Source organism: Schistocerca americana, chromosome X (assembly GCF_021461395.2).
Source record: "Schistocerca americana isolate TAMUIC-IGC-003095 chromosome X, iqSchAmer2.1, whole genome shotgun sequence".
Classification (NCBI taxonomy): Eukaryota; Metazoa; Arthropoda; class Insecta; order Orthoptera; family Acrididae; genus Schistocerca; species Schistocerca americana.
In genome coordinates this window covers 822,761,232-822,789,069 of record NC_060130.1, presented here as the reverse complement: position 1 = coordinate 822,789,069, position 27,838 = coordinate 822,761,232, and the positions used below count along the sequence as shown (strand labels likewise).

Sequence of the window (27,838 nt, the reverse complement as noted above, 5' to 3'; positions counted from 1 at the left end):
AGTTGTCTAGAAGAAATGTTTTAGGTTATATTTAAAACTTGCTTTTATACTTGTCAGACATCTGATGTTACTGGGCAGCTGATCAAATATTTTTGTTGCTGCATATTGAACTCCTTTCTGAGCCACTCATAGCTTTAATAATAGGTAGTGTAGGTCAATTTCCCTCTAGTGTTGTAGGTGCAACCCTCACTGTTTTCACTTTCACCTTAAGATATATCTCGACTGCCTCTTTATCATGATTACTGGACATGTAAATAATTCTAATTGTCATTTGCACTTTAACAATCTTAACTTTATATTTTATTCAACAAGTCTGAGATTTTTGATGAAATGGAATACAGTTTTGAGAAATAAATACTAATTTATTTCCTATTTTTTTAACTTGAGATTATGTTGTAGATTATACAAATAAGTACAAATATGCAAATAATTTTCTAGCAATGTCAGATTGAGACGATCCTGATTCATCATACATATTGTATACTGAAGTGCACCACATATCAAAATTAGCAGAAAAGACTTCTTCTGAAATGTAATGATGGGTAAGCTTTGTAAGTGCATGCGATATATATCCAAAAAATCCATACACATATTCTGTACACCCAAGATGCTCATAAACGACACATGGAGTTTATGAACCTCGATTCCTGAAAATGAATGCACTGCATGGTATACTCATTGTTATATACTTTCAATATTCTTGGGTAGTCCCCAACACACATTATATGACAATTCAGTTACACTGCAGGCATTTGAACATTGAACACTGCAGTTATTTGTGTTGAATTCCTACATAATTGATACTATTCATTGTCTGAATCAGTACTGTTATGTCACTAAATAGTGAAGTTTCGAAAATTACTACTACATTGAACTCGTGATCTGAGAACAAGCCTAAAGTGATGTGTTTACTGTTACTTGCATTCAGCTTGTATGCTGCCAAGAATAAAACCACTTTCATAGTTGCTTCTTATCATGGTAGCAGCTCGGAGAGTGGTGCAGACAGTGGTGATAGTGGAAACCCAAAGTCTGGAAATAATTCTACAATGCTGGCTTGATTACTACTCTGAAGTATCAGGTGCACTGTGCAGTGCTGGTGGCGTGATTGTCGGTGCATATGCTTGATATATTAGAAACTTGAAGTCTGGAAACAGTTCTGTATCCTGCTCCCATATATCAGGCACTGTATCACGGAGTCTGGCTGCATGCTGACGTGATTTCTGCTGCTGCTCAGCTGTATCAGCCACTGCTTCATCTATGTAAGGGGTTGCTATGCTGAGGGAGAATTAAATGAAAACTTTGAAAACATGTACACATACACACAATGAATAATAATAATAAAGATTGAGAGAAAAGCACGGTTTAATACTTATAATCCACTGTATAAGTTAGTTTTTTTCTGTCTGGAGGTGGCAGATCTCTGATGATGCTTCATGATGATCAGCTTTTCACTAGGGTGTACTGAATATGTCTGCCAAGCTCGACTGATTAGTGGATACTGAGAATGAGCGGTGTGAAGGTAGAGTGCAGCCCTACAGAAATTGGAACAAGTATTTTGGAGTAGCAATGTTGCAGTCTGCACTCATATCCCCAGGTCAACAATCTTGTATCGCCATCTTGGATCCTGATGTCATTGATAACTTCATGGATTACCATCCCAGATCGCCACCTTGAATTCTGAACTTAGAACTATGCAGACTGTGCCTATACCTTCAGGATCTCTACTTTGGATTGTTCGCTATGCCGAATGCTTCAGTTTTGGAGCACTTTGTTACAGCTTTTGCTGTGACATTTAAATGTATGGGGCGAGGTGCTATGTAGCCCCCACTATGCAGCATTCGAATTGTTCAATTTCCCACCACGTTTCCACTTCATATGCAATGTTCGAAGTCCAAACTTTGTTCAATATATTTCGGAGTAGCCTTAGAACTCCTCACCAACTTGAATAAATCATAGTTCGGAGATTGTCGGAAATATCTCGCTACAGTTGAACATTCTTCAGTGTCCCATATCTTAGCAGACTTGTAGAATATCTCCAACACTGAATCCCCCCTAATCCATCAATTGATTATGAACATTTTTCACATGTCGCTCACATCTTCAGATTCCTCAACTACCACCACTTATGAATCCGCTGGAAATGTTAGACTTTGTACGTATAATTTAAAAGGCAATTTATGAGAGAAATCGCCATAAAATCGTTTAAAAATGCAGCGCTAACATGGATATTAGATTGCTTTATGTTTATAGGAATGGTAATTGGAACTTACCGTTGTGTCTACATCGATATGAAATTGCTATCACACCAAGGCTTTCCTCAAGCGAAAATCAATGTTAGTTAAAGAAGAATACTGTCAAAAAGTTTGTGGTCGTTACGATGCAGCTAGTTGAGAATCTATGGTATTACCCTACTAGTATAGCTAGTGGGAACCTAGTTCAATCTTTCGTACGAATCTACTGCTACTGCCTTACTGAATTCGCCATGACCTACTGTTTGAATCCATGTAATGAATGTACTACTACAACAACAACCACTACTACTCTACCAACTGAGCCACACAGACCAAACGTCGTTAACAGCTACTATAACATATTTTCGTGTACAAAAAGTCTTATGACTGACTGTGGTCTAAGCCTCAGTTGTGCCAGAGTGGTTTAAAGTCTACTCACGTTGATATTTTAGGAATCAAATTCGTCTGATCTGAATGCATCTGGGATTCTATTGGACGTTAGCGCTACAACAGCAATTTACAGGAGTTTATGTAAACATACAACGTCAGATACATCCGGAAGAAACGGATGTAGAACTGATTCATCTGCATGCTGGATCTGCCAACAACCGTAAGCCTGTGTGTGGAATGTAATGTAAGTTATGGCAGCAGACCTCTCTATAATGAACATCTACAACCTTGGCCAGCATAGACTTGCAATGCAAGTATGTTGTAGAAAGAATCAACCTGCATTCATTAGAAATGATTTAGAAATCCTAAGGAAGAATGTGAAATATATATCTGACAATTAACTCACAGCATATCTTCTGCGACAGTTTCAAATGGTTGTACTGTGCTACCATCTGTCTACGATTGCAAACCTCTGACACTTGTCGTCGTTCATCTAGTATGTAGCAACACTTCACTTTCATCAATCGAAAGGGATACTCTTCCATGTCTAGAACTATTTGCAGTGCTTGTGAGTCAAGACTTTCAAGCTACCTGTGTCAAGCTAGAAACTGTGATCGTAGATGCTGCTCATCTGCACTGATATAAAAATCCTGTGGATTTGATGTCAATGTCTGTCGTTCATGTATATTGAGATGTGTGTCATTCAGATTCCAGTGTTATGAGATGTATTCCGTCTGTGGTATAAAGGCTGAATCATGCAATGTTGGTTTGAGGTTGAATAGGCTTCAATGTAATGGTAGTCTAATATATGCAGGACACTTCAGGTTTCTGTTATGTAAGCTGTGTGCTATTCGGTCGAGGGTGTTGCAGTTATGTAAAGATGAATTACAGCGAATGCCCTACTGTGAAATGCTGTATCAAACTTCTAGAGGAATTTTCTCCACCACATTTAGGATACTTGTAAGCAATTTGGAAATAAACTGAATCATTCAGTTTCATAGCTGTAGTGACTCTGAATAAGTGACAGGAACTGGTAAGATTCTACCAGCACCATGCAGAATTTTCTCTAACCATGTCCTTGACGATTATTGTGTGACAGAGATTGGGTGAGCTTCTGTTCAGTTCTGTTCGTGACATTAGTAAAATATCGGCAGAATACTGTTATTTCAAACCTCAAACACTGCTGCCTTGCACGTATCTATTCCTTACAAGGAGATAATAGTCTTTTAAGTAAAACCGATAACGAACTGTGACAAATGACACAACCACAAGTATTGGGTAAAACCAAAGACTTATTTGAAAAATGTGAACACTGTGTACAATATTATTCTCCAGATATCCAGAGTCGAAACATATATCACCAACTAAATACAGAAACATAATGTACTTGAGAGTTGAAGTGCAGCTAAATATTCCAAACTACTGCCTTAAGTACGTAGTTCTTCAACACTCCTCCGTATATGGTTTCTCAACCCTTTTTCTGTTTGGCAATGGCGATACAGGCAGATGAAATTGTGTCATTAGACCGTGTAAAACACGTGAAACCATTATTATTTCACAAGTACAGGGGAATTGTTACTTGACTACAAACAGTACAACTCTTACAGCAAAGTATTATACATTACAGTGTGGATTCTAGGTTTTGTGTGTGAAATTCGAGACATATCACTAATGTCAGCATCGTTCTTGTCTTTTGTAGCACCGAATCAGCACTGTAATATGTATAGTGACACACTCTTAAGCAGTCACTCCCATTTTTTTAGAACGAGCAGTAAATCTCGTATATTTTCGGGTTATTGTACAAATGATGAAGTACTCTGCGTGATGATCTTAACCATCAAGTAGCGATACTTTAGTGAGGAGATAACGAGTGTATACTTCCATATAAGTCCTGATTTCTCATGTCTTCAGGCGTTCAAGGCTGTAAATCGTTCTGCAGTCTGCTGCAAGTGTAAGTTCCCTAACCTTTTTCAATAAATGCTCACGAAAAGAATGCCTCTGCCCTTCCAAATTGTTCTGACGTATTCCGAAACTGCAAATGACTGGAAAACGGCTCTTCTCAGAAACACAGCGACTGCGAGGTAGGGCTGTTGACTAGCTGGACAACCACAGCGCCGACAGAAAGTTACCGGTCGAGAGTGCAATGCAGGTGCACTTCAGGCGTACCTCACATTGGCTACCTGCCTCCAGCTGGGTAGTGACTTTCACTCACTTTCAAGTCTCGGGTATACTGTGTGCTAATGGTGTAGCTGATCAGCATCTAGTCGCTAGAAGCCCTGTAGCACAATTAGGTTATTATGAATAGCCAGCCATATTTAAATTTCCTTCGAGTTTTTGAATTTCCTCCGTGATGTGGAGTTCTGTCTGATATACAGTGTAGGAGAGATAAAGACAATGTTCTAACGAAAGTTTTCACTTAAACATTTCCTGACTAGGAATACCGGAAAAATAGCCGAAGATCTTTTCTTATGGCTGGAAAATTTCTGTGAAATAGCAGAGAATTTTTCCAACTGCTTCGTCGTAGGCAAGGGTGATTCCTTCAACGATTATAAACCCCGTTAGAATGGGATACGTCAGCCACATCACTGTTGACAGCCACCTGAAATGATCAGTGTAGTAGCTGCTGTGGGACATTGTAAAAAGTTCCGTGTTATTATTAAACAATTTCATTTGGATGGTTGAATAGCTGGACAGATCAAAACTGAGTTGGATGAAGGTCACCAGGTATCTGAACCAAAACTGAAAGCCATTTACTTTTGGATTAATAAGTTTCAACGTGGAACTAGATGGACTGAAGATAAAGCGTGCTTCATCCTGTCACTCGTGGCTACCTGAACTGAAATCGTTGAAACAAACTCCATGACTGTAATGAAAGGCCACCGAGTCGCGGGCAGCAAGCCTTTTCATTTGTCGACACTTCATCCTTCTGTTCAATTACTTGTTCTGTTACACTCATTTGCAAAGCTGAGTGGACTCCTTCTCAGATCTTTCCACCCCACAAAAACCTGAGATGGTTACCGGAAATCGATCTCGGAACCTCAGCATGATTAGCCAGCAATGCCGTTTGGCATACTTACCACGCGGCCAAGAGCCCCAAGAAGTTGAGAGTGTTGGAATCTGAGCTGGACGAAATACTGGAAATCAGAAAGCTGCATGCGCGACGTGTGCCGCGGTACCGACTGTTGACCATAAACGCATTTGGAAGAATGTTTTACTATAGGATATTTTAGCTGATTCCTGACTGTCGATGAAACGCAGGCCAAAACAATGGACAAAGGCCATTGAGAACTGCGGCGAAGAAGTTACGTACTGCTCATCGGCTAATGAAGTAATGGTCACTTTATTTTTGTATTCCCGGGATATAATCATCGTACAATACTTGGAAAGATCGAAATCATACCCACAACTTACTATGCTTTATTTCTGTATAGTCTGAAATATAAGATGAGCGAAATCGACCGAAATTGTCAGGCAAGAAGGTATTTTGATTACCGCAATAATGCATCGTTCTAATACTGTAGTAATCGCAGTAGTAAAAATGCGTGAAATGTTCTTCGAATTAGTTACTCATTAGGCGTATTCCATTGCTTTAGCTCCAAGTGACATTTTCTCATTACTCAACTTGAAATTTGGTTTGCGCAGAAGAACCTTTTATATTTCATGAGGAAGTAGTCGTTGGCGCCAATATTTTGCAATTTCATAAAATCTATTCTCTGACAGAATTAAAGAATCTGCAGCGCACTGGGCAACAGGAATAGTCACGGATGGAGACAGTGTTGAAAAACAAAATGAATTTTTTTTCCTAAACTGATATTTTATTTTATTTTCAGTGCGTTTGTCAAACGACCGTCGTACTACTCACATGGACACTCGGAATATATCCGAGAATAAGTGAAGAAACTCGCTACGAGTTGAACAACTCTCACGAGTCTGAATATAACACCGAGAAAAGTTGCTACAACGCGATTTCTTTACTCAGAAAGTTCTTTTGAAGCCATATCGATACGAAAGTTGCTAATATTCTCCTCGGATGCTATTAAATTTACTTAATCCTGTTTTAAATGAAGCTATAAAGGAGTTTAACTAACAATATTTACAGGCAATTGAAAGAAGCCTATCAACATTTTTAAGAAACCCTTACAAAGATAGATTAATAGAAACCGAAGTAGATGAAGCGATATTCTGCTATTCTTCTCTACAATAAGACGAGAGAGCGTCAGTCGTTAAACGCAGCGCGACGTATAAGGAAACATTACACAAACTGCTACTGTGCCTCATACTCCATTACAATGGAAGGGTACAGTCACGAGCGTAAAGGCTGCCAGCCACCGTTGGAGAGCCACGAGTCGTTTCTTATGGACGTGTAGTCCCGTATTTTGTTTGGAGCGCCTGCCCACGCACGCACTGTCTGCTGCAGTAGGCTGGGTCAGGGTTCTAACTTGGGTGGGGAGCCAGACGAGGGAGGAAAATCAATAAGGCGAGAGGACGCAACGCGCAGGCGCACCCCGATACTGGGTCAAACAGCGCCAAGGTCGCCCGCTTGCTCTGAAAAAAGCGACTGCCACGAAGAGCAGCGAGGAAAAAGTCATTTTCTCTGTAGCGTTTACGTTAGTAACAGGCTGCACTATCGGCTCGGAATGTTAAAGGAACGAACTTCAGGAGTAACTTGGCTTCTTAGCTCAAGACTTACGCACGTATTTGATTTCCATCCCCGATCTGAAGTGACAGTCTGATCACCATTAGTTAGTGTGTTTCCATATTGTAATCAGGTGAGAGCAGACCACTCATTTTCCTTGGACACCTGCTTTCGGAAGCTGAGCCGCCGGTTATCGAACAATGAACGACTCTTTTTCTTTTATACAAGTATTAGTCGTGAGTGTGGGCATGCTATCGCCTGGTGATTTCTTGCTGCTTCACAGTTTACAATTTGTATGAGTTTTTTCTCGCTGAGCGCGCCAGATTTCACAAAAATTATGCGTTCACTATTCTTATGAATCCTAATACAAAAGGAACTTTATTTTTACCTTTGGGAACCACTCAAATCTTCAGCTCACTCTTGCACACAGGAGCTTAACTTTTATGTGTATATAAGATGAAGGAAGCAATGGACGTGTAATGTAGGCTCGTGTTAGTTGCATCTTTCCCTAAAAGCACGTGGCGTGCAGCAACCCTCCTCACCCTGAAGATGGCAGCGATTCCACGTGGCATACAAGGCGGGAAGCACGAGGGGAGCCACGCTGGTCTACAGGCACGTCTGCTCTGCGACCGTTCACAACTCTGGTACATTGGTCGGAGCAGACTCCAGAGCACTTCTCGACTACGTCTGTCATGTGCGCGATTTCATTATCCGTTACCAGTCTCCGTACGAGGATACTACTACCAGCATGACATGTACCATTTGTTTGTCACCTTGTGCACTCTGTCAGTGGTGTGTAGCAAGATATGTTCCGCTAATCTGCGTGGGCGACATTTTCGCTTATTCAGGTGCCCAACAGGGGTGTTCCCAGACTCGTGCTAACCTCTCTTCACCTTGGCGTGTCGTTAACAGTAAGACTCGTGTGGAAGTACGCCTCATGTATCCAGTAGTAAAGAGATAGTGCTAGATCTTTGTGGTTAATAATAGTTGCTGCTATTTTTTGTCAGTGTATTAATTTATGGCTCATAAGTTATCTGCTGTTCCATAAGCTAATAGCTAGTGACCTCCATCATCACTGTGTTACTGACGACGGTAATTGGCTCTGCTGGTGCCAATTTAACTTGGATTGAGTGGCTCACTACAGACTCTTCACATGGTGCCTGAACGACTTCTGAGATAGTCTGGCATGTGAGTTCGCGCACCTTGTCCATTTCATACACAACTGTCACTCAAATAGCTCTTAAAAGATCTAACGACCTTTGTTTTACGCAACACGACGAAGTACGGCATTAACCAATGTGACCCAACAAAGTCTATGTACTATTGTAGATAAAACAGTTCCAGATTCCCAGACTCCTTTATGACTGTGTTGTAGTGTCCTCAGAGTACCTACATATTTATATTGCTTTTGTGATAGTGATTCACCGTTAATGATATTAAATGTATTATGAGCTGCCAGGGGAGAACGACAAATTAGTGCCATGTTTGAGTGTACTAGTCCGTCTGTATCTTGAAAGAGAAGGAGTGTCTCTAACTGCCTCAACGTCGACTTCTTTTTTTTCTGAAAAGAAAAAGGAAGACGATAGACAGAAGAGAAGGTTACAAAAGAGAGTACTTAAAATGAACTAGGAAAGAAAAACGCGACGGGTGCTAACAGCTCATTAATATTCCCTCAAAACGTAAGTTGTTCATTAAACAAAAGTTGAGAACTGTGTCAGAAGCTTCCTAAAATAAAAGAACACAACATTTTGCCGATCACGATTATTTGCTACATTCTCTATTTTGTATAAGAATAAAACGAAGAGGTAATTTTTTTTGTTTCCAAATCGAATAAAAAATCTGCATTGGTGCCATAAGTCTGTTGTTTACCATGTCTCCCGTGGGAGTATTCTCGATAACGATGGTGACTTACTCTTCATTTTATACACCTTATTAGCTTCTTTCAGATATCAGCGAACGATAAACAACAGCTGGACTTCGATCCATTTCTCGTGACCCTCAAATAAAGCGAAAACTCTAGATATTATTTTTCTTACAATCAACTTACAATTCAATTATGATTCTCCGCAAGACTCTTCGTTCCTCGCACATCCTTATCAGCTTGGTGCCGTTCTCGGAAAAGTAAAATCACTGTACCCCCCTCCCCTCCCTCGCACGTTTATTTTGTATTTGAGTTATATAGTCAGTATAGTTCTCTGTGTTTTAGAGCTTTATTGGGACATTACAGGTCTATATTAGTTATTTAGAACAGCTGTGTTGTTGTGTTTCTCAATTTGACAACATAATTTTGACCAAGGAGAACTGCTAAGCTGGTTGATAGTGGTAGATTGAATCTGCTTAATTATATCTGATTAACAACTGTAAAATCGTTATTTGGTGGTATCTACGCGCCTTTTAAGCAAAGGAAATATGATTTACATCCCATATATGACGGTAGTATCTGTTCCCGATAGAACAGTTACCGTGGATGACCATGCAGCTTTGCTAGAAATGAAATGATAATTAAATGGACACCCTAGCTGCAAACAGGCGTTGATGAACTTCATTGGGGACATGTTGAAAATGTGTGCCCCGACCAGGACTCGAACCTGGGATCTCCTGCTTACATGGCAGACGCTCTATCCATCTGAGCCACCGCGGGCACAGAGGATAGTGCGTCTGCAGGGACTTATCCCTTGCACGCTCCCCGTGAGATCCACATTCCCAACATGTCCACACCACTACATTCGTAGTGCGCCTAATAGATGTTTGCCCATTATACTCATTACTCGTGGCAGATTAATCTACCAAGTCCCGTACGAGTTCGGGCATAGCGTGTGCGTTCGCACAAGAAGGTCAATGGCCGGAAAGCCATATTTTAACTATATATGACGGTAGTATCTGTTCCTGATAGAACAGTTACCGTGGGGAGTGTGGATCTCACGGGGTATTTCGAACTTGTACATCGACTGTGAAACTTCAGTTTCTTCACAATGCTTTTCAAAGAAACTTTCGAAAAAAGTAAATTGAGGGGCTTCGTAGTTCGTGAAACTGTTCCGTACAAAACCTATTACGTCACGCAGGATGAGAGGTGGTTCTAGCTTGAAATAAATATTAGTAACAGGGGGATAATTTCTAAAAAGGAACATAATTACAAGAAATTGAATTATAGGAAAAAGCTGATAAAGTACATACATTATAAATATCTATATGGAAGAAAATGTGTAATTTGAAGTAATGTTATGTAGAAGCCAAATGTGTCTTGTATGTTAAATCAGAATCAGATTCATCAGTCGAAAATGTCGTTTATGATGAAGAAAGAGCCTTCCTTCTGAAACATGCGATTGCAAACTGTGCTCGCAATCGATCTTTGATTTCCGAAAATATCGGAGAAATCAACATAAGTATATAGTAGTGTGTAATAAGATGATGTGAATTTGCAACAATATCAACAACATCCGTGGAATAATCATTTATTAACTCAAGAAAACTCTGTTAGCACCGCATTATGTTATTGAAAACTGATCTGCAGATACAAATGTATAGTAATCCATGTGACCTATAACTTCACGATTGAGGTTATAGGTTTCTGCGTGACCTGTAATTTTGAGATTGTTGTATTTTCCTTGCAGATCGTTGGGAGCTGAACTTGCCATGAACATTTTAATGAATAATCAAGAATAAAACCGCATTTCTCACGACCGAATGGCTGCACAACTTCAGCGCCAATTCTTGTACTCAGCAAGGTTACGTAGGTACTAGAAACGATTTGTCTCATGCAGAGGTCTGCACGCCAGCCAGTGAGTTGGAGTAAAATTTATACAGCGAAGTTACAGGCAAAATACAGCTCTACCACAATGTTTATTAGTTTAATCTTTTCCATTTTACCTCTTCTGCTTTTTCTCGTTGTTTTCCTTTTCTTGATATCTTCTGCCCCCCTCCCCCACGCCGGCCGAAGTGGCCGTGCGGTTAAAGGCGCTGCAGTCTGGAACCGCAAGACCGCTACGGTCGCAGGTTCGAATCCTGCCTCGGGCATGGTTGTTTGTGATGTCCTTAGGTTAGTTAGGTTTAACTAGTTCTAAGTTCTAGGGGACTAATGACCTCAGCAGTTGAGTCCCATAGTGCTCAGAGCCATTTGAACCCCTCCCCCCCAATCTCGTTTAGGAACCTGTCCTGCCGCCCCCCCCCCCTCCCTCTGTGTTCAGAAACAACAGCGCTACTCTATTCCCATGCTTTTTTTTAAATTCAGTATACAGTGCTTTTTCTGTTTCGTCGGCTGTATACTTGATGAGACAGCAGGTTCAAACGCCCGTTGTTCTTTAATACGTCTATTTCCTTTCGCGTGCGTTTTGATGTATGTTGTCATATCTTCCGAAAAATTAATTTCACTAAGTTGCGCATGGACTTCATGGCTTTCTCCTCTACTGACATCTCAAACGGTTCAAATGGATCTAAGCACTATGGGTCATCAGTCCCCTAGACTTAGAACTACTTCAACCTAACTAACATAAGGGCATCACACACATCCATGCCCGAGGCAGAATTCGAACCTGCAACCGTAGCAGCAGCGCGGTCCCGGACTGAAGCGCCTAGAACCGCTCGATCACAGCGGCCGGCTTACTGACATCTCATTGCACTACCAGCTAACAGCACTGTCACAGTTCGACAAGATGTTGGTTTCGTTTTCCTACGCAATTCACCTTTTACCGTTCGTTCCGTCTTACATAACTTCAACGTCGGCGAACGTTAAGCAATCTTCTTTTTTTCTTTCCTTTACCGTTCGTCCTAGTTTACTATTGTGTTCACAGCAGTTATCATATTTAATTCATAAAATAACTGTGTAACCCAATTGGGAGATACTAAAAGCCCATACTGTACAGGGTGTAACGAAAACGTATTGTCAAACTTTCAAGACACAGTCTTCGCACATACGAACAGAAAATACGAGTATGTTAAATGGACAAGGGCCTGGAAAGCTTTATTTCCAAGTCTGACTTAAGATTCTACAATTCATCATAGTGCGTTAGGTACGAGGAACACACGGGAACTGAACGTACTACCATACCTCACGTAGAACCTTGCTTAAATGAACGGTTCGAATTGCCAGCTCGGTTGCGTCAGGGTAAGATTTACTCTTAAGTCACCCTGGCCCCCACGTTCTCGGGACCTAAATCCACTAGACTTCTATTTTTGAAAAAAAATTTAAGGCTCTTGTATATAGAATTCCGCTACAAGGTACAGTGTCTTCGTGACACTAATGCGTAAAGATACGAAACCGTACGCAGGATTTCAGAGATCATGAGCGCATGTGGTAATCAATCTGACGACGAATTGATCATGTATCAAAGCTAACGGAGATCATGTTAGACACTTTATGTAAGAGAAAATTGTATATGACGTGCTGATACGTTCTGTCCGTATGTGATTACCATGATTAATGCAGTATAGAAGTTTATAAAATGAATTCTAACATGAAAATTAAGCGTTGCCGGACCCACGTACAGGCACATTATTTTCTTCGTCTGAGTGTAAGGAATATGTCACGAACATACGGCCGTATCATTTTGTTCCAGCGTGCCTGAAACAGTTGTATGAAATTTGGAACCCAGCGTTCACGCGTTACCAAACAGAGCAAATGGACGTGAACTGCTTTAGAAAATATAATTGGGATGCTGCCTCTCTAACGCCAACTTTCGCACCCGACGGATGCGGCTGTCGATGTCCCGGTCTCCACTGGCAGCGACTGTATCGAGCAACAAGGTTTATATAGTTATTGAACTATATGAAAAAAAACGTAAATTAGTTACAAACTTCGGCGTGGACACGCTTTATTCGACATGTAAACGTCACTAGAGATATTCGGATTTAGGTTATGACATGTTAGATATGACTGCCATCATTGGCGATGATGTGGTGCAGACGAATAGCGAAATTCTGCATGATCCGCTGAAGTCTCGGATCATCGAAGCTGTCGATAACCGCCTGAATGGCTGTTTTCAGCTCAGAAATGGTTTTGGGGTTATTGGTGTGCACTTTGTTTTTGGTATAACCCCACAAAAAGGAGTCGTATATGTTCAGATCCGGAGAATATGGCGGCCAATCGAGGTCCATGCCAGTGGCTTTTGGGTACCCCAGAGCCAGAATGCGGTCCCCAAAGAACTCCTCCAGGACATCAAACACTCTCCTGCTTCGATGAGATCGAGCTACGTCTTGCATGAACCACATCTTGTAGAACTCAGGGTCACTTTGAATAATAAGGATGAAATCATCTTCCAAAACCTTCACTTACAGTTCGGTAGACACCGTACCATCAAGGAATATCGCACTGATTATTCCGTGACTTGATATTGAAAAACACACAGTCACCCGTTAAGGGTGAAGAGACTTCTCGATTGCGGATTCTAAGTTCCCGAAATGCGCCAGTTTTGCTTATTGACGAACCCATCCAAATGAAAGTGGCCTTCATCGCTAAACCAAACCATACAGCGCATACTAATTCCCATCATGTCCCGCGACCAACCGTGCAGTTCGAACGCTCTAACGCTAACCGTTCAGAAGTTATGACGATTTAATTTCATATAGTTCAATAATTGTCGTCCTGTATTTGCGATCTGGCAGGCCAGCTATCCGCGAGGAAACGGCGGAAGGTAGCAACTCATCAGCAGACGCTAACGGTTGATACCGCGCTAACGTATGCAGCGCGAGTCGGCGCATTAGTCGAGTCGCAGTGCGAGATAAAGCCCTGCCTGGAATACTAAGCGTACGCCGCCCCTTCCGTTCGGTGGGGCCGTTGCACAAGTAGATGCGTCCTCCCTGTGCTCTTCCGTTGCCCAAAATAAAACACCACCTCATCACCATCAGCAGCAAAAATAATTCTATACAATTTGTTCCTGCTTTTCTTGTCAGTATCTTCTATGCCTCAAGTACTCGAAAACACTTATCAACGGGTGAATGGTCAATTGAAAGGAATGGACAGTTTGTTGAAAGGATATAAGACGAACGTGAACAAAAGGTCCATGGCAGAATGCGGTCCCCAAAGAACTCCTCCAGGACATCAAACACTCTCCTGCTTCGATGAGATCGAGCTACGTCTTGCATGAAATGCAATCAAATTAAATGAGGTATTACTGAGGGAATTAGGCTAATAAATAAGACGTTTTTCTATTATCGCAGTAAAATAGCTGACAATGGCCAAAGTAGAATGGATATAAAATGCAGACTAGCAGAAAAGCGTTTCCGGAAAAGAGAAACATGTTAACATCGAATATAAATTTAAGTGTTAGGAAATCATGAATGCAGGTATTTGTCTCGAGTGCAGCCTTGAAAGGAAGTGAAACGTGTACGATAAACAATTCAGATAAGAAGGGAATAGAACATTTTGGACTGTGGTATTACAGAAGAATGCTGAAGATGTGATGGGTAGATCAGATAACTAAGAAAGAGGTACTCACTCGAATTGGCGATAAAAGAATTTTATGGCACTATCAGATTAAAAGAAGGAGAAGGGATCACATTGTAGAGGGTGCCCAACGTTTGGCTACAGTGAGCGGGATCAAATGGATGTGCGCTGCAGAAATGGATCAAATGGATGTGCGCTGCAGAAATGGAGAGGCTTACACAGGACAGACTAGCGTGGAGAGCTCTTCCAAACCTGTCTTCGTACTGAATACAACAACGACAGCGGCTACCGTAGCTTCCACTTTCGAACTCAAATATTAGCGTGTTGTAAAGACTGGTAGTAAAATGTGGCCACTTCGCGAAACTTAAAAACTTGGTATTCTTTGACTACGGAAATAATGCGTCAGACCTAAGAGCCAATCACGTCGTTCACATATTTGGGAATAACGATATCTAGAGATATTAAGTGGAAAGAGCACATTCGGTCAGTTGAACGTAAAGCGCATTCATTGACGCGATGGTAGGAACCTGCAGTTTGTCTGCAAAAGAAATTGCATACAGAAAACTTGTACTAAATGGTTCAAATGGATTTGAGCACTATGAGACTTAACATCTGAGGTCATCTGTCCCTAGAACTTAGACCTACTTAAACCTAACTAACCTAAGTACATCACACACATCCACGCCCGAGGCAGGATTTGAACCTGCGGCCGTATCGGTCGTGCGGCTCCAGACTGTAGCGCCTAGAACCGCTCGGCCACTCCGGCCGGCTTTCAGGATTCGAACCTGCGACCGTAGCAATTGCGCGGTTCCAGAATGAAGCGCCTAGAACAGCTCGGCCATACCGGCCGGCAAACTTGTACTAACCTGCATAAATACTACTGAAGTTTATGGGACCCTTATGAGGCCTGACTAACAGGGTACATCAACCGTCAACAAAGAAGGGCGCCGCGAATCGTCAAATGAGAGTTTCACTGGTGAGAGACGGTAGTACAAGTGCTAAATAAATCTTAAATGGCAGTCACTCGTAGAATGACGCCTTGCTTTTAGCGAGCGCTTGCTTAAAAAGGTTAAAGAAACGACTTACATGGCACAAAACTACTTATGTGCTCTCTCGCTCTACATACCTATTCCATTCAGATCGAGCAGATTTTAATTTCTTTATAGATTTAAATTGTGCTAGTTACAGTTCTCACAGTGGCGTACAAGCAGTTATTCTCGCCACTCTCTGTTAGTGTGTGGAACGAGAGGAAAACCTAATGTATGGTGGTGCGTTAAAAAGAACCTGCCACGCACTTCACACTGATGTGTAGGGTATAGATGTAGATGTAAAAAAACTTTCTTTCAGAACTGGAAATAGACAGTCAGAAGGTGCTAAATCTTACGAACAGGATCGATATTCCAACATTTCGTACATATATTCCCCAACGTTTGTAGTCCCAACGTCCTATCTCATGTTTCTGCATCCAGTTACTCCGGAAGACTCGAGTATCCTAAATTTTTTATAGCTTTACACTCTGCAAGGTACTCAAAAGGAAAGAAATTGCTTCCCAAAACTATTGACCGAAATCTTTTAGGCATATAAAATCGATATCGCCTTATTTGAAGCAGCTTCCACACGCTGCTTTCATAGCTCTGCTTTCATAGCTCTGTCGAATCTGGAGTGACATGATGGACCTAAAAAAGTCATCTGTAGCAACGAAAACACTTGGGATATTTTTAAAACAGCGCTGACAAATGCGTATCGCGTGTGCTGTGGAAAAGCATTTAACAGATGCGTTGTTTGGGCTGAGAATGACCCAATAGTGTAGGCCTGTCATTTTACAGGGACAGTTATGTATATGTACACGATACGCTGTTAGACGAATCTGCAAGGACTAGTGAGCTATCTATTAGTAAGATATTTGTCTACATGACGTGTTGTTTTAAGTTACACATCACCAGTATAATGTAAATAATATAAATAACAACTGAAGGGCTTAGAGTAAAAGTGGTACAAGCGCTATTTTGTAAGAAAACGACCTAAATCCACATTTGGGAAGCTAAAGTGTTTGTATCTTCTGAGAGAAAGAAGTATAAGCGATTACCGCATAGTGCCGCACTCTCGGATGATGAAGTTTAAGCTCTAAACCAATCCCTGGACTGCATTTAGAATACACTAAGCTGACAAAAGTCATGGGATACCTTCTAATATCGTGTCGGACCTCCTTTTTTCTGCCGTAGTGCAGCAGCTCGACGTGACATGGACTCCACAAGTCGTTGGAAGTCCCTGCAGAAATATTGAGCCATGCTGACTCTATAGCCGTCCATAATTTTGACTGTGCTGCCGGTGCAGGCTTTTGTGCACGAACTGACCTTTCGATTATGTCCTATAAATGTTCGATGGGATACATGTCGGTCGATCTGGGTGGCCGTATCACTTGACGAAAGTTGAGCTCTAGTTAACTTCTTGGGTGCATGTTTCTGTAGACGTTTTTTAGATCTAGTTGTTTCTCTTTACAACTTTTTCTGTTTGCCGCTTTTTCCAGCTTCAGTTTGTATGGACTGCTTGTGATATCTATGGCTTTCTGAGCCTTATTCAAGTTTATTTCTCGAGAGAGTTTTTCCAGCATGGGAAAAATTTTATGCAAGGAAAGTTTCGAAGCGCATGTTGCTGCGCCAACTGGAATAAATTCCGGCCTATCTTGACTTCTAGATGCGGGGACGACTGTATTGGGCCTAGGAATATGCCTTACCAAAATTAGCTCTTTAGCTTGTCGTTCTCTTATAGAAATATTGTTTGTTTCAAACTGCATCACAGCTACATAATGGCAGTACGGAAAACATTCATGTTTACTGACCAAACTACTGTTTTTGCGAAACCATTTACTGCACACCTTATTGTTGCAACCTGTCCCTGTGCTTTACGTTGCAACCTGTCCCTGTGCTTTACCGGAGAGACACCCAAGGTGAAACTGCATAACAACTTCGTGTTTCCCTTCACTGCGTTTTTGCGTTAGAAAATCCTCCATCTCTGCAATTTAATAACTACTCAAAGGCTTAAAAATTGAGACACCAGTGGTTGTAACCTGTGGGTAGTGTGGTTTGGCAGTGACAACAGGATGACATCGTTTCCTCGAGCACTATAAAGGACATCGAGATTCTAGGTGTGGGTTGAGTGACCATCAAGTAGAAGCAATATTTTTCTCTCCTTTGAGGAGTGGAGTGAGTTGATGAAATGTCTTAACCACCTCTCATATATATCCCTATTGATAAATCAAAAATTGTTCGTTCTACTAACCCTTCATCCTAATAGGAACGTTTGTAAATCGTTAAAGATGGGACATACTGGCTAGTCTCTTCGCCACTGGCTGTTGACCCCACCATATTTTTACAGTTGTGGGCAAGTACCTTTCTTGGTTTGTTCTGAATTGTTGATAAACCTGTCTCGTTAACGCTGAATACTCGTATTGTGCTGAGCTGGATTTCATCAACGGTCTTTTCGAGTATATCAAAGAAGTGGATCAAGTTCTGTTTGTTAAAACCCTTACTTCGTGCATACGAAGTCGCTTCTGGCTGACGCAAACTAAGCTCAGGATGCCCCCCGATTGATGAATAATACCATTTTTTCCCTGGGGATTCTCTTTGCCGTACTGAATCTGTGTTAAATATCATTTCTGTCCGCTATCTCAAAGCTAATGAACATAATTCCTCTGGTATAGCGCCAAATATTAATTTTTCTAGTTTCAGGACCTACACAATTAGTTACTCCTCCACTGCCATGGGCCGGTCAGCCGTACAGCCTATAACTCTTTTGTTGTCAAGAGGAAAGTAGTTTTTCCTCACTAAATGTCTTTGTAAAATGGCTGTCGACACGCTACAAGTTCTGGTAGCCGCATTGATTCCCATATCACCATTTCGTACTGCAGCTAATGCACGATCCATATCGACTTCCTGCCACTCTCCATATTTCAGTCCTGGAGGCATCCAGGATAGAAACCTCACATGTAATATATGCATGTATTAGTACTAGTATCAATTAATTAATTAAGTAATTCACTATTATCACATTAATTATGAGATTATTCATATGTTCAAATGTGTGTGAATTCCTAAGGGACCAAACTGCTCAGGTCGTCGGTCCCTAGACTTACACACTACTTAAACTAACGTTAACTAACTTATACTAAGAACGACACACACACACACACACACACACACACACACACACACACACACACACACACACACACACACATGCCCGAGGGAGGACTCCAACCTCCGGCGGGAGGGGCCGCGCAGTCCGAGACATGGCCACTCCACGCCACGTGTGACATTAAATAGCCCCATAAGACTGCGTATCAAGGGAAAACAGCACGTGAGAGCTCATGTACTGCCTGGGGTAAACAACACCAAATATAGAATAATATATGATTTATGAAATTAAATATTATCCTTTGTCATGCACTTAATCATTACTCAGTTAACAGTTATTCAATTGATGGTTAAATCAATTTTTCAATTATTTTTATCAGATCTATCGTTATTATTAAATTGATTTTTCACTATTCGTTGCTCATATAGTTGTTATTAATTAGTTGCTTATTACTCATAAATTATTAGTCAGTTAGTTGTTACTTAAAACTTTAAGTCAACCATCGCATTTGTTTGGTACATAACTCGAACTCTTGTTGTGACAGTATGTGTAGAGATAGTTCCCATATTGGGCCACGAACGTATTCACAGAAACTGAAAATGGCTCGCTCAAGACAACTCGCATGGCATCGCTTAAGAATACCTAGTCTTCGTCCACAGCACGTATTGTGAATATGACAAAATGGTGTGAACTGCTCCTACTTTTCAATTATCGCCGCAGAAATTTAATCACTATTACAGTATCACTCCAATGTTTCAGTCTTTAACAGTATTCAGTTACGAGAACATACTGAAAATCTTACCTTATTTCACGGTTGCTTTGTGTTTTCGTGGAACGACTTACAACTAAGATAGCTAATCTTTGGCAACATGGGGTGCACTTAATGACCGCTAGAATGTGCCTATTGTCAATATAAGGAGAGAAATCAAGCCGGTTTATCGATGGAGCTGGTCCATCAATACTAACCTTACCCTACTTCTTTACACGAAAAGAATAAATAAACGAGAGTTGTATCTTGTATACAGCAACTAACCAGCTAACTACTGAAATAATTACAGTGTACCTTGACCGTGACTTAGCTAACACATAGGCAGTCAGTATCCGAAGACACAACAACACACTGTAAATTGACTGTTAATAAACACCATTGCTTCCCACCCTCTTGTTCTGCTCCTCCTTCAGTACATTTTGTGGCAGTGCAGTACACTCAGCTAAGACAGAAGCCAATACTTACCATGAAATCATAAATCTAAAAGTTTAGTGATGCTAATGATTTCATGAAAGTTTTTCACTTGAAAAACTTGATTGTGCCAGTACCTGATTGGAGAAGTTAACTTTCATTTTGAAAGGTGATGCAAGTCCCAAATAAAGAAGCATAAAATATAACTTGGAAAGCAATTGTGGTGTCTTAAAACATGATAAAACACAGGATAACTGTTATTTGTGTTAAAGCCAATACTTTGTCAATTAAAGCACTGTGAAGATTTTAAAGTTTTCTGCCTGCAAGAATTAAGCAACGTACTACCTCTATGTATTTACTGACAAAGCTAAGAATATCTGGGTAGAAAAATAGTTAAACTTCCAGACTCACTGAGAATCACTACAGCTCATCTTGTATGAACCAAAGCAGCAGCAGTACAGTAACTTTTACATGTATATGTACACTAACATAGGTGCATTAAGTATGTTACTGTACCGAACACGCTCTCATTACTTCCACTATAATACTGTGGTCACATAATTGCTTCTCAGTGGAGTACACTTTAAGACGGTATAAACAAAAGCAGTTATAACTTCAATTAACTAATAACGATTTGTTATTACTTTCATGAACTTCTGTGAACAATGGAATAACCATTTTTACTATAATAGAATTAATGGAATGGAAAACACCGTTTCTGTCAGATATTTTCTACAAAATATTAATTAATGTATTTGCTGCCTGAACATGTAAACATGTAAATAGTTACTTCTCACTTTAATGTATATGTATAGAAGCTTTTCCATGTGGAATGACTGATGGATTTTGGTATATGTACCAGTATATGTAAAATATTTAATGATAATCGCTTTGAAAAATGCACACTCTTTCAATTGCTGTGAATCAGTAATTATGTTCACTTTGTTAGTAATTTTCATTAAATAACAGGCGCTAAATACCTATCTGATTTTAACTGTTCAAATTAACAAAACATAACTTATCTGAACCCTGTTACAAAACTAATGTATACAAAAATAATGTATACAATGTTTAGATCTTGCCTTTTGGTGGTTGTGGTCGACGAAGTATGTACTCATTTTGCGGCTGCTCTTAGATACAATTCTCTACAATACATATCACATGTTAGTATACACATTATCATCTTGAAGTACCAGTATGTGCATTTATACTCTGCTTGCTGTATATGATGCAGACAATTTAGTAGAGGCTGGTAATTGGTGTTTAAAGCAGAATACCCCACAATACATCTGCTCTATTATTTTTCATGCCACACATCGTAGATCATCTATACCTTTACAAGAGCACACACCACAGTTTTTACCACTGCACTCGTATGGCAATTAACACAAATTAACTTTATCCACTAAATAAAATTCATAGTGCAGTACTCAGTCTCTTACTGAATTATTACAACTCACTTCATATCAAATTTACTGTTGTTAGACTATCAATTAGTCAAAGTTCTGACACCACAGAGCGACCATCCTCACTACATCTTACTTTATTGGCAGTCTACTTCATACAATGTCTTCATCTCTCTGTATATTCTTGTATGCATGCTAACTTTTTGCGCCATCCACATCATCAGTACTTTCCCATATCAGAGATATGTATTTATTGATACTACTCATGGTGATATCATACATTCAATTTTACATTACCATTTTCTCATACTTCTTTCTGTACAATTTTTGCTGCTGCAATTACAATAATACATAGCTGCACTTAATTTGAATTTACATGAAATAATTTTAAAAAACAAATGTGTAAAAGTACAACAAAAAAATTTAAGATTTTTGTTGTTGTGTTAATGGTTAATTAGTGTAGATCTATTACTAACTGTAACTTTACATTCATGGGCGGTTTCATTTCTATGACTTGATACTGCGTAAGGAAATTTTCGTTTTCCCGTCAGTGTGCAGGGTCTCACCGGCATAACCCAATGACAGAGTCTCTTCTCAGGTAATTTACCAACAAATCGTCTCACTTGCTCTTGATGCTTGAGCATTTTAGTGTTTGCTTTCTTCACCCATTTCCACATACCCTGTAACATCTTCACAAACTTCTTCAATGACTCCCTATTTTCCCAACTCGAGGCTCAATCACTTCAAAAGACCATGGCACCTTTCTTTCATTACCGACTGTGGTGAGACCCCAATGCTATCATGTACATTAGAATTGTATGCAGCTACAACATATAGTAAATAAACTTAAGAAATTGTTATGATGGGTGTCCACATAATAACTTAACATTTTGGTGAGAGACCAGTGGATGTGTTCCATTCTTCAATAAGACTGAGGCTGTAAGGACAACTTCTTAGCTTCCAGATTCGCAATAGATGGCGCAAGTGCTTAATCCGCTTGAACATGAAGTTCGGGCCCCGATGTGTAATTATTGTGTTAGGAATACCACATTTCTGTAACCAGTTGTTTACTGTTGTCCGTGCCATCTTACTCACTTGCTCATTCAGTACTGCAAACACTGTGGCATAACGTTAGATGTGCAATATGATGGTTAACACATAGCTGTTACCTGCAGGTGTTAGGTTGAATCGATCCAAAATGTCCATTCCCACCATTTGGAATGGCTTGGATGCCCTCAGTACTCTTTGCGCTCTTTGTGATGATGACTGAGATCGGCATATTGCGCACATTGTACCAAATGCCTTACATTCTGGTCAACGTCCTGTCCATTTGTCCTCCACCAGTTTTGCTCAGCTTATGTGTGGTTGAGTTGATAGTTAATTTTCTGAATACTGCTTAGGCTAATGCTGAAAGTTGTGTTTATAAAGGAAAGTGTATCTATCCGAAAGCTTTATTAACAACAGTTTGCAAAACTTTCTCATCGCGGCTTACAAGGGGAAGGCCTCAGACACGGCCAACCGATTCGCCTCAAATTTGGCAGGTCGCTTGAGTACAACCTAAAACGAAGGAATCTAAGATATTTTGGGTCAACACCCCCGCAATTTTGAGAAAATCACCCCTAAAGGTTATGACGAGCAATCGACTCAAAATTGGACGGATCGATAGATAATAGTAAATAGAGCATTTACCATAATCAAGTATGGTGTCCGCAAACGCAAACTTTTCCAGAAATCGAGGTAAGAAACTTTTACAACTGCCGCTTCTGTACCCACATGGTACACACTGTTCACCGACTAGTTTGTTTTATTACTTTTAAATGTCTGTTGAAAATTGTGTACTACTGTGGAATGTTATGACCAAAAAAGAAAAAAAAAAGGCCAAGGTAACTGGCTGGCAATCGGAGAACTCGATCTCGAAACTAAAAAAAAACTAGAGGATGTTCTTCTTTTCGTTTGTATTTTTCCATATCGCAATTGATAGGGATAGCAGGGTTAATAAGGTATGTATCAATAAGGAATGATAATAATAAGGTAGGCAAATAAATTTCTCAAACCCCTTGGGATAATAAACAACTAAAATGTTACTCCAGGTCACTTTACAATGGCTCTTCCAGTCACTGTTACGTGTCCTCACTTTTCTTCGGACAACTAGATGGATGGTACTTGTCATATAAAAATTCGAAACAAATATACTCACGGCACCAAGAACATATAATGAATGCAATCTTTCGACAGCTGCACTGTTCCTTCCGAAGAGTCGACGGGAAACAAACTTTGTCTACATTTAAAAATATGTCTTTTTCGGGAATTAATTTTAATGCGCACCACGCATGCGATATCATTGCCTGAATAATCGGTGCTGAAAGTTGGTTATGAATTATGCTGTGAATAGTTATTGCGTCCGTGCGGTTGTGCCATCACCGCTGGGTTTCCAGAAGCACACTGCAATTCTGAAGCCTGGATATAAAGTTTTTAACTTGGCGATAGAAATAAACATCACACAGCTGGTACACAGGTGTGCAGTTTGGCGGTATTACTTTTACTGTGCACGTCGGCTGACCCTCGTCGTATGTTACTTACGGAAGAACATTGTACTCATGCAATAACGTATTTCATTCGGCGCATTAGCGATGGAAAAATCACTACATGTATCCGAGAGGTTCGCGGCAGCCAAATGACGGAAAACAATTCTTTCAGATTGACTTCTATAAGGCTCGTACTGGACACCTTCACTCTTGCAGGTTCACAACTATGATATGACGAAGAGGCAACAGAGACAACATAACTTTCCCACGTGCATTCTGTCCCGTGCCTCGCTGTAAGCAAGCTTCGCGCGGTTGGCTATCTGTAATCCCTCGTGAGGAATTCGTAGCACTCTTACTCGGAGTTGTTTTCATATGACAAGGCTTAAAAGTTTAATACTTTACTAACTCACGGCGTTTGGGAAATTAGTTTGCCTACCTTATTATTATCATTCCTTATTGATTTACTTACCTTATTAACCCTCCTATCTCTATCAGTTGAGATATGGAAAAATACAAACGAAAAGAAGAACATCCGCTAGGTTTCTACGAGATTTGAACCCGGGTTTTCCGACTCCTAGCTAGTTACCTTTTTTTATTTTTTTATTTTTTTATTTTTTTTCTCTATCCATCTTTTTTTTTAAATTGCAAGTGCTCTACCAACTTTTTTTTATTTTTTTTTAAGGCAGCTAACCCTTTGGCCGAACGCGCTTTTTTTTTTCAATGTCAGGCTTACCACCTTTGCTGACATACATTTTGTTGTACTACCGCATAAATTGTGTCTACAATGTCCATATGTTGACAAATAGTGGCTAATTAGAAAATTAATTAATAAAGGAAATGGAGAAAACTGTGCCGGCCGCGGTGGTCTAGCGGTTCTAGGCGCTCAGTCCGGAACCGCGCGGCTGCTACGGTCGCAGGTTCGAATCCTGCCTCGGGCATGGGTGTGTGTGATGTCCTTAGGTTAGTTAGGTTTAAGTAGTTCTAAGTTCTAGGGGACTGATGACCACAGATGTTAAGTCCCATAGTGCTCAGAGCCATTTGAACCATTTTTGAAGAAAACTGAAAATGCCCAAATGAAAGACAGGAAGACATTGCGGATAGGACAGATACAAAAGAAACATGCTTCTGTAGCAATGAAATGAAATTCGTGTCGGGGGCGACACCTGCTCACGACCCGACGTTCGATAGAGCAAGAGAGCCATCTATCGACTCGTTCCCCAGACGTTGGTGCAAGACTGGGTCGTCTTCTCGAAATTAACTAAGGGTCCGTAAGTGTGATCGATGTCTCTCGCCTTCTTAGTCTATCTCATCTCTCACCCGTCACACCCCATCTGGCCGGCGGGTCGATAAATGTAAGTCGCAAATAATTAGCGAAGTCTTGCCCATATCCCTTATGCTGTTGCAACTTCGTGTGTCCATCCAGGAGAAAATGCCAAAAATCAATTTTATCCTTTTCCGATTCGTTATACACGTAGCCCACCACCATTCCCCGTACCCACGTCACTGCATTGGTTTTTTGGACCGGAAAATAAGATTCTTGGGGGGAAAAAAGTGTGTCTGACGAAACTGTGTGAGGGGCGGAGCGTAACAGGAACGCCAATGTCTGTTGTGTTAAGTGCCACACTGGAGCCGACCCACTACATGCTAAACGATGTTCATCAGTGTCCACTGTTGCGCAGCCTAAACATAGTGGAGTGTCTGCCAAATGAATCGCGTGCCGCCGTTGATTCGTTGCGAACTTCCTATTTACCACCACATACCATGTTGAGCGTACCGACGTTGGGAGGTAAACGTTCCGTATAACGCGCCGTATCTGTCGCCAGTTCTTGTCTGGGTACTTCTTTTCCAGGGTATTTCTGGGGCACCGGCGCAGTAAGAATGGTTCAAATGGCTCTGAGCACTATGGGACTCAACTGCTGAGGTCATTAGTCCCCTAGAACTTAGAACTAGTTAAACCTAACTAACCTACGGGCATCACAAACATCCATGCCCGAGGCAGGATTCGAACCTGCGACCGTAGCGGTCTTGCGGTTCCAGACTGCAGCGCCTTTAACCGCACGGCCACTTCGGCCGGAGGCGCAGTAAGAGTTGGTATACATCTCGCGTCGTCGGTAGTCGTGTTGTTGGGAAGGAATCTCTGACATAGCTAAGCTCCAAAAAAAAAAAAAAAAAAAAAAAAGACTTGAAATGTGACAGCTTCGGTGAAATATGTCCCACATTGACTGGGGGCAGCATTGAAGTGGGCGCTAGTACATCGGCCAACGCACCCGAGATATTGCGAAATTGGCCGCGCCACTGTCGGAAAATCGTACTGACGAATAACGCCCGTGCCTTTTCATAAACGTTCACTAGACCAAGTCCACCCTGTCCAGGTGGTAGCGTAAGCGTTGTGTATTGGATCTTAAACAGGTGTCCCACACTCACGTAGGTTCCGAAAGTTGCTTGTATCTGTGAAGGCATTGTGCGCGTTAAAGGCAGGACATTCGCTACGTGAGTGAGTCTCGGCGCTAGGTATACGTTAACATAGGTCTCCCTCTGAATCATATCCAACGCTCTTAATTTCTGTAACATCACCATTGTCCGCATCAGCTTCAATATGTGTCGGTAGTTATCCGCTGCTGTCCGCTGCACATACGTGTGGAATGTAACACTTAGACATTTTATGGTCTTAACTAACATGAGCGGGCCTTCCTCCCCCGGTTGTAATACTCGACCGACATTCATGCAGCGCGATTTCTGTAGATTAAGCACGCTTCCTGCCGCCATCCCGTATCGCTGTATCCATGCCAACGCCGTACGTACTTCGTCGCCTGTCCTTGTCACCAGCATCACATCGTCAGCATAAGCGCGGCAATGAAAGGTGAGTTGTGGCAACGGCACTCCCTCCAACCGTCTTCGGAGACCATATAGACAGGGTTCCAAAGCCATTGCATACAAAAATATCGAAAGGGGGCAACCTTGACGAACTGACCTTGAAATAACAATGTAGTCAGTGCCCCGTCCATTCACCAAGACCTTTGATCGCACGCCGTGTAACAGTCGCATGATCACTAGAATAAAGGCCTGTGGGATTCCCAATCTGCCCATCACCGCATGCAAAAAGGTATGATCCACTCTGTCGAACGCATGATCGAAGTCAATAGCGACGAGTGCTCCACGCACTCGGCATGACGCTGCTAATGCGATGATATCTCGGTAGTCACCGAGCGCCGTATGTACGTTACTCTTACCGCCGAGGCAAGTTTGATCTATGAGGAGTCTATCAGAAATTGAAGACCGTAGGCGGGCCTCAAGGATGCGCGCGAAAATCTTATAGTCGCAGTTCAAGAGAGTGAGTGGTCTATAATCTCCTGGCCTTCTGCCACCGTGTTGTTTGGGTATTGGGGTGATGATACCCTCCGTGAATTTGGCAGGTATCTCAGTCTGAGGTAACAGGAGTTCGTTGTACATCTGAATCCAGGTCCGTCCCATGAGGTATGCAAAGGCACGGTAAAATTCAATTGGGAAGCCGTCCTGTCCTGGGGACTTGTTCGGAGCCCCCCTGGCAACTGCATCTGTCAGCTCGTCCTCTGTTATCGCTGTGATGAAAGTCTCTGCATCCAGTGGTGGTCCTCTATCTGGCATTTCCGAGATGACATCATGTAGTGTCTCGTGGTTCACTTGTACAGGTCCATATAACTGACGGAAATAGTAAACACATGAGCAATATCACGCTGGTTCACAACTTGCTGGCCAATTTCAGAGATTAGTTCCCTGATCAATGTCCTGCGTCGTCGTTGGCGTTCACGTACTACGTGGTGCATGGAGGGGGTTTCGGCAGTAACTGTGTCCGCCAATCTCTCCCGGACCATTATACCTTCCATTCTTAGTCTCGTCAGCTGTGATAACTTGGCTTTTATCCTGCGTATGGTCGTGTGCCTTTCCGGCGATGGTTGTTGGGTCATCAGCTCCCTCAGGA

The 27,838-nt window shown here is 41.3% G+C and overlaps 1 protein-coding gene and 1 non-coding gene across 2 annotated transcripts in view; both read right to left on the bottom strand.

The window, feature by feature from the left end:
• LOC124556338 (zinc finger protein rotund-like) overlaps positions 1-27,838 on the bottom strand; it is a 499,810-nt gene that overhangs the window by 242,212 nt on the left and 229,760 nt on the right. The window lies entirely within an intron of this gene.
• Positions 9,825-9,899, bottom strand: Trnat-ugu. Its single transcript has one exon. It is a non-coding gene; the product is annotated as a tRNA-Thr (tRNA).